The 8,850-nt window shown below is 46.0% G+C and overlaps 1 long non-coding RNA gene across 1 annotated transcript; it reads left to right on the forward strand.

Moving 5' to 3' along the window:
• The first annotated feature begins 38 nt into the window (after nucleotides 1-38).
• LOC118093114 (uncharacterized) lies at nucleotides 39-8,261 on the forward strand. Its single transcript, XR_004693601.3, has 3 exons — nucleotides 39-262; nucleotides 2,577-2,798; nucleotides 7,593-8,261. It is a non-coding gene; the product is annotated as an uncharacterized LOC118093114 (long non-coding RNA).
• The last annotated feature ends 589 nt before the right edge of the window (nucleotides 8,262-8,850 follow it).

Genomic DNA, 8,850 nt, shown 5'->3' on the forward strand with positions numbered 1-8,850 from the left:
GCGAAAGAAGTTGACAGGCGGCACGTGGACTGCTACGTGGGCTTTTTCCAGCGAGGGGTTGGTACAGGTGGGTTGTCGTCTGCGCGCGCCTGTTTACGGATCTACACAGCTTCGGCTCGAACGATGCGCGCGCCTTACCTGTTGCTCTGCAATGCCACCTATTCTTTTTGCTGCTAATGCGGCAATAAGTCGCGTTCCCAGGTTGGGCTGCGCTTCTTTACCTCGAGAGCTCCGCCTTTGAGCGAATAAGCGCAGGGTTCAGGTACGTGTTGCTGCGCACGCAGAGCCCATGGCCCATTGAGTTCAATGGCACTTATTCCCAAGTACTGTACTCGGACATGGGTGGCTGGGTGGCCAGGCGTTATTTAGAGGGCGTCCCCTGTTTTAAGGGCTGTCTGAACAAACTGCGGGAGGCAGTGGAAGACAGGAGTGCCTGGCGTGTTTTGGTCCATGGGGTCACGCAGAGTCTGACACGACTGAACGACTAAACAACAACAACAAAAAGATCAAAGTCCTTTTTAAAAAATGAAGGGAGAGCAGGAGGGGTCTTGGAGTTGCCCACCAGCAAACAGCACCTGGACAGCACACTGCGCAGGCACACACAGGCCACTTCGTCAAATTATTCTCTGCTAAGGTGGGAGGGGGCGTGCATATATTTGAATTATAGTAATTGGTTTTTTCATAATGTGGATCTATGGGTATAAATTAGAACATGCAATTTGAACATGCAATTTTAATGTAAATCTGTGTCACCCTTCCCCCCCACCTGATGCCTTTCCTCTTTTAGCCACCCCATTTAATACGGTTTTGCACTGCCATTATCACCCTCTCTTGTTTTAGTTTGATGTTTCCTTGCTAAAGGTAAAGGTAAAGGGACCCCTGACCATTAGGTCCAGTCATGACTGACTCTGGGGTTGCAGCGCTCATCTCGCATTATTGGCCGAGGGAGCCGGCGTATAGCTTCCAGGTCATGTGGCCAGCATGACAAAGCCGCTTCTGGCAAACCAGAGCAGCACACGGAAACGCCGTTTACCTTCCCGCTGGAGCGGTTCCTATTTATCTACTTGCATTTTGATGTGCTTTCGAACTGCTAGGTTGGCAGGAGCTGGGACCGAGCAACGGGAGCTCAACCCGTCACAGGGATTCGAACCACCGACCTTCTGATCAGCAAGCCCTAGGCCCAGTGGTTTAACCCACAGCGCCACCTGGGTCCCTCTGTTTCCTTGCTAACTACCTCAAAAAGCTACCGTAACTAGACTAAGTTTTCACACATTTGATTAGGTTGGGACTGGGAGTAAGATCATCTGAACACAATTAAACTTCCCAGGAAACATAGATAAGCTTGTGCTGCCTGGCCGCAAAGCTATGCACGCTTCACTTTGAGCATGGTTGGTCTTTCTAAAGTTGCATAGGATTAAGCAGCACAAGGTAAATCACTGCAGGATGTGACCTTTGCCCCGCTACTGGGTTAAATGTGCTGTGCAAGCAAGCACTTGTCATGGGAATCCCTCTTCCATGAGCTGCATGGAGACACCCTCCACTGAGCTGCAGCCAGACATCAAGTGTTAAAAATGCCTCTCCTTTAATGCTGACCATACAAACTAACTCTTATAAGAGCTGAAGGCTTAACTGTGACAAGCAAGACAAAGGCTTTTCCCATCACAAGAGATCAACAGCCTAATGCCTAATCCTATTTGCCATGGGACAGGGAGGAATTATTTAATGGCCACTCATACTTATTACATAATAGAATTTGCTAAATATATATTCTAGGGGGTAAAGGTAAAGGTAAAGGGACCCCTGACCATTAGGTCCAGTCGTGTCCGACTCTGGGGTTGCGCGCTCATCTCGCATTATTGGCCGAGGGAGCCGGCGTATAGCTTCCAGGTCATGTGGCCAGCATGACAAAGCCGCTTCTGGCAAACCAGAACAGCACATGGAAACGCCGTTTACCTTCCCGCTGTAGCGGTTCCTATTTATCTACTTGCATTTTGACGTGCTTTCGAACTGCTAGGTTGGCAGGAGCTGGGACCAAGCAACGGGAGCTCACCCCGTCACAGGGATTCGAACCGCCGACCTTCTGATCAGCAAGCCCTAGGCTCAGTGGTTTAACCACAGCGCCACCTGGGTCCCCTATTCTAGGGGGTATCTGATCTCAAATGAAACCACCACAGGAAAGATGTGTCCTGTTGATAAGAAGAAAGGAAGGGGAAAGGGGAAATCTAGTAGGTCTTTAGAATTAGAGATTCCAATAATTAAAATAGAAGGCAGAAGCAGGAAAGAAAAGAGCATTAAAGGAGAGAATAAAACAGCTGTTTAGGACCACAGGTATTGTAAACCACCATGTGATCCTCGGATGAAGGACAGTATAGAAATGAAATTTATATATGTATGTGTGTGAGAGAGAGAGAGAGGAGAAAGGGAGAGAATCACATACAGAAGTTCATTATATCGGGGGGAAATGCTGGTCAAAAGGTGTCCATTTGTCAAAACCATACAAAAATATGTTTATTAGAGGAAATTTGCATGGAAATGCTTAAGAATTTTCACTGGATTTTTTGTTCCTTTATAAGTAGATTCACCAATTGCTGCAGAAATATGGAGAACTGAATTTAAGATTGGAAAATTGGGAAACCCAGAGAAGCAACATTGACAGATCCTTCCACCTGTATTAGCTAGGATAGCTGTCTTCTGCTTCCACTGTCAGAGGAAGATGTCTGAGATGCCATTCCCAAATTCTGCCCCTGAGCAGAGGCTCCTCTGTGCTCACACCCACCCCAACGCCAACTGGATCACAGGTGACTTTCTTTATCACTTCTTTTGAAGCCACAAGTCTGCTTCTCCCTATGTAACAGCTTGCTCACTCTACAGGAAGTCAAAATCAATTGGAGTCCAAGTTCAAAAGAAGCCTATTACTGTCATTCTCCCCACCCTCCTTCTAATTTAATGTCCTTATTAGAGGAAGAGCTCTATTTATATTGCTCAGGAAAAACAAAACCAGCCTTTCCCACAGAGGCTGCTGATTGTTACTAAAGGAAGTTGGAATGTGCTACATATTATTTTTAGGATTCACATGGGAAAAAAGCTTGTACCGTTTCATTTCCAACCACAGGGAAAGAAGAAAATGGTATCAAGTGTGACATGTTTATTTGATACCAGACTTCAGTCTGCTTCGTACCTTACAAGAGTGTTAACAAAATAATTTTTTCTTCCAGTAGCACCTTAGAGACCAACTAAGTTTGTTATTGATATGAGTGTTGTTGAGGATGGGTTTTGGGGGGAGAGGAAGAAAGAACCAGGTACTTTGCAATGAGCTCCTTGGAGAAAAGGTTTGGAGGGATGTCATAAATCAGAAACACCCAAAAACTTTAATGCAGAGATAGCCAAAGTGCTGCCCTACAGGCGTTGCAGGTTTTGTTGGGACTATAATTCCCATGAGCCCCAGTCAGCATAGCTAATGGTCAGGAATGATGGGAATTGTAGACCAATGACACGGCTGGGATAGCTCAGCTGGTAAAGCATGAGACTGTTAATCCCAGGGTCAAGGGTTCGAGCCCCATGTTGGGCAAAAGATTCCTGGATTGCAGGGGGTTGGACTAGATGATTCCCTCCAAATCATGGTTCCCTCCAAATCTACAGTTCTATGATTCTATGACACCTGGAGGGCATCATATTGGTTACCCTGGCTTTAATGCTTTATTGTGCAACCCTAGAAGTAAGTTATATTGAAATAAATGAACCTTAGTCTCTGTTTCAGGTATGTGAGGTTAGGATAGCAGCTTTGTAATGAGCCTCTTGGGCTTGCTGATCGGAAGGTCAGCGGTTCAAATCCCCATGACAGGGTGAGCTCCCATTGCTCTGTCCCAGCTTCTGCCAACCTAGCAGTTTGAAAGCATGCCAGGGCAAGTAGATAAATAGGTACCGCTGTGGAAGGAAGGTAAACGGCATTTCTGTGCACTCTGATTTCTGTCATGGTGTTCCATTGCACCAGAAGTGGTTTAGTCCTGCTGGCCACATGACTTGGAAAGCTGTCTGTGGATGAAGGCCGGCTCCCTCAGCTTGAAAGCGCGATGAGCGCCACAACCCCATAGTCACCAGGGTTCCTTTACCTTTTTTTTTAAAAAAAAAAACTTGGAGCAGACCTATTGAATTTAATAGCTCTAATTAATGATAAACTTAGGTGTGTCCATTAATATTAATGGGTCTACTCTGAGTAGGACCAAAGTTGTATACACTCCTTTGAAGGTGACTCGGAAACTACAACTAATCCAGAATGTGGCACCTAGACTGGTGACTGGGAGCAGCTGCCGAGACCACATAACACTCGTCTTGAAAGACCTACATTGGCTCCCAGTACATTTCCAAGCACAATTAAAAGTGTTGGTGCTGACCTTTAAAGTAAGGTTACCAGACGTCCCCGTTTCCCTGGGACAGTCCCTGTATTTACAAATCAGTCCCCTGGCAAAATCCTATCATTCCTACTGAAGTTGAAAAGTGTCCCCGGATACATTGAAAAAAATCTGGTAACCTTGGCCCAGTATACCTGAAGGATATCCATCCCCATTGTTCAGCCCAGACACTGAGGTCCAGCTCCGAGGGCTTTCTGGAGGTTCCCTCACTGCGAGAAGTGAAGTTACAGGGAACCAGGCAGAGGGCCGCCTTGGTAGTGGCACCCACCCTGTGGAATGCCCTCCCATCAGATGTCAAAGAAATAAACAACTACCTGTATCTCACATTTAGAAGACATCTGAAGGCAGCCCTGTTAGGGAAGTTTTTAATGACTGAGGTCTTAATGTATTTTTAATCTTTAATTGGAAGCAGCCCAGATTGGTTGGGAAACTCAGCCAGATGGGTGGGGTATTATTATTATTATTATTATTATTATTATTATTATATTAGAAATTGTTCCAGGGCAGTGCATTGGTTAAAATGCTGGATTAGGACTGAGAAGACTTGGGTGCAAATCTCCATTCATCTTTTAGGCTACGTTCACAGAAGCCTAGTATCCAGATCATGAGAAGTCATCATTTTGTCTACTCTGCATTGTACACGCTGTATCTGGAATTCCGCTCTGGGTGCCACATTTTGAGAAGGACATTGACAAACTGGAGCGGATCCACAGCAGCACATCCAGGGGTCTGGAGACCAGTCCCACCGAAGAGTGGAAGTGAACTCAGCAAGGGAGAGCTGAACATTTGGCTGCCGCTGCGGCCAGCTGCCTGGTGAAGGAAGGGGATGGAGCACCACATACAAGAGAATTGTCCTGGGGATGTTGTTACAGTGCAGTTCTCTTCTTATCCTAGCCCCCACTCTGGTCATAATTTCTTAGAGTCTCTTCCAATGGCCTTCTGGCATGCCCCCCAAAGAGCTGCTGCAACAGGAAGGGCAACAGGCCGTGGGAACAGATCCTGTGAGACAGCTCGCGGCAGCGGACAGAGCCAGCTGCTTCCCCTCCTACCCCACCCCCCCCACTTTCCCAAGCCCTGTTGAGCACGGAAGCTGGAAACAATATGCCAAATGTGAGCCAAGCACTGGCAGTCCAAACAGACTCAAAATAGATGTACGCACTGTGCCATGCACCCTGCTTTGCACCCAGAGGTTCACTTCACACCTTTCCACAGGCTGTATGTGGCAAAAACGCTATTAGTGCCACACTGTCCAGCTTGAATACCCCACACCAGTCGTGGGCGTTGTCAAGCATGTTTTCATACACAAACTTTAAAATTGCAGGCAGGTTTGAACCAGCTGTTTCCTAGAGCTGATCATGAACTGTCATTTATCCGTTTTAAAAGGTTGTGTGAACCAATCGATCAGCCGCCCAGTTTAGAACTGGCCAGCTGCTGGTTTTGCTGACGCTGCCTTTGCCTAGAAACTGTGCTGGACCTAAATAGGCCTTTCCTGGGCACTCTGTGAAGCAGTGCACTTGATACACCTTGATGGTAAAGGTAAAAAATTGGGACGCAGCTGGCACTGTGGTCTAAACCACTGAGCGCAACTGTTCTGTTGCACAAAGCGAGATTAGCCTGAAAGCGAGATGAGCGCCGTAACCACATAGTCGCCTTTGTATGGACTTAACCGTCCAAGGGTCCTTTACCTTTTTACCTTACATCTTGATGCAAAATTTGAGTGGTTGCTTCCACGTCAAGAGAAAAGAGAAAATGCATAGCCCAAAAGGAGATTAATTTGTATTAAAATTGCATATGCTATTTTGGATGTTATGATGCAAATTTAGAAATAGAAATGCTGTAGTGGGGCAGACCAAATGACCTGTCGAACTGTGTGCTTTCTCAATCTGCTGTCCAAGTGCAGTTAATTGGTGATAGGCATCTTCCAGGCCCCTATTGCTCTCCATTCTTAGACTTTTCAAATCTTTCAACCAGACTTGAGTAATAAATAAATTTTTTATTTATACCCCGCCCTCCCCAGTCAAAACCGGGCTCAGGGCGGCTAACACCAGTAAAATTACAATAAAACATAAAAGAAAAAAACCAATTAATTAAAATACGGGTTAAAATACAATTTAAAATTTTTTTTAATGCAGCCTCATTGGGCTACACCCCTTCTGTGTTGTATGTACCGGTATGATGTATGGTGGGGTGGTCTTGAGGTCCAGGGCAGGGAATTTCAAAATGTCTATACAGTATAAGGGCAGGCACACCTTTGTTCTGGGTTCTCCTCCTTTCTCCTGCCTGTGAGGGGAGCACCCTGTTGCAACAGTTCAATAACGATCAGGCTTACTAGCTGCTTTGCTTCTCAATATTCTCTGGTTGGCCTGTTATTTTCTCCTACCGATGGAGAAACTACAAAGAACTCTATAAGGGCTCTCGTGTACCCCATAAGGGAATAAGGGCAGATTTTGTTTACAACAGGCTTCATGTGCCAGCTTCACCGTTTTCTTCATTTGGTGCAGGAATTTTATTTTCAGTATAAACAGGACTCCGTTTTTGCACTTACACACCCACCCCACTTTTAATTGTTCTCCAAGACATGGAGGGGAGGAAATAGGAAAACAGGAACATTCCAGAATCAAATCAGAAACCAGGACGGCTTCTGTATTCCAGGATTGTCCCTGGAAAATAGGGACACTTGGGGGGGGGAGTGTATGTGATAGCATACCATATGCAGGGAGCCAACTCTGAAAGGCCTGTTCTCATGTCAACACCCTCTGCACCTCTCAGAGGAAGCACACAGAGAAGGGTCTCGGATGATAAATACAGAGTCCAGGTTGGTTTATGTGGAGAGGGGCAGTCCTTGAGGTTTAATGGGAAAGTGGGAATTTGAACCTAGTGCAAACACTCTAACCACTACACAACATTGCTGAAGCATCACCACTGTAGGTCACAGTGTTCCATGGGTGGTTAAGTACTTATTCAGTGTGCCTGCTCAAACAGCCATTGTCCCCACGCCACTGGCTTGAAAGGTCTATAAAGCTTACTGGTCAAGCTGGGCCTTTGTCTGTTTATTTACAACAAAAGCTGTATACTGCCATTTCATTTTTGAAAGTTACAACATTTATGTCTATATACAATAATAACTTTTATATGCCTGTTGTCTTTGTCCATTGTCTCCCTGCTTATTTAACTTATATGCAGAATTCGTCATGCGAAAGGCTGGACTAGATGAATCCCAAGCCGGAATTAAGATTGCCGGAAGAAATATCAACAACCTCAGATATGCAGATGACACAACCTTTTGAAGGCAGAAAGTGAGGAGGAATTAAGGAAGCTTTTAATGAGGGTGAAAGAGGAGAGCGCAAAATATGGTCTGAAGCTCAACATCAAAAAAACCAAGATCATGGCCACTGGTCCCATCACCTCCTGGCAAATAGAAGGGGAAGAAATGGAGGCAGTGAGAGATTTTACTTTCTTGGGCTCCTTGATCACTGCAGATGGTGACAGCAGTCACGAAATTAAAAGACGCCTGCTTCTTGGGAGAAAAGCAATGACAAACCTAGACAGCATCTTAAAAAGCAGAGTCATCACCTTGCCGACAAAGGTCCGTATGGTTAAAGCTATGGTTTTCCCAGTAGTGATGTATGGAAGTGAGAGCTGGACCATAAAGAAGGCTGATCACCAAAGAATTGATGCTTTTGAATTATGGTGCTGGAGGAGACTCTTGAGAGTCCCATGGACTGCAAGAAGATCAAACCTATCCATTCTTCAGGAAATCAGCCCTGAGTGCTCACTGGAAGGACAGATCGTGAAGCTCCAACACTTTGGCCACCTCATGAGAAGAGAAGACTCCCTGGAAAAGACCCTGATGTTGGGAAAGATTGAGGGCACTAGGAGAAGGGGACGACAGAGGATGAGATGGTTGGACAGTGTTCTCGAAGCTACGAACATGAGTTTGACCAAACTGCAGGAGGCAGTGCAAGACAGGAGTGCCTGGCGTGCTATGGTCCATGGGGTCACGAAGAGTCGGACACGACTAAACGACTAAACAACAACACAATAATAACACACAATAATAACACACATCTCTCTATCCTTCATCCAGGCAAGCAAAAGGTATTATCAGAGATCAAGGGATAATGTCCAGCCAGGCAAAAGTACTCAAGGACAGTATAAGCAGGACTGGTGAGTGCTATAGCCTAGAGCAGGAATAGGCAAACTACAGCCCTCCAGATGTTTTGGGACTACAACTCCCATGATCCCTAGATAACAGGACCAGTGGTCAGGGATGATGGGAATTGTAGTCCCAAAACATCTGGAGGGCGAGTTTGCCTATGCCTGGCCTAGAGACCTAAGGCCAGGCAGAGGGGTATGACAGGCTGAATACAGCCCCTGAGTGTAAGGTTCCTAACCCCTGATTTCCCCGTGCCTGATTCCTGGCTGGCTCACAACTCCAAGC

The sequence above is a fragment of the Zootoca vivipara genome, chromosome 13 (genome assembly GCF_965207765.1).
Source record: "Zootoca vivipara chromosome 13, rZooViv2.hap1.1, whole genome shotgun sequence".
Lineage (NCBI taxonomy): Eukaryota > Metazoa > Chordata > Lepidosauria > Squamata > Lacertidae > Zootoca > Zootoca vivipara.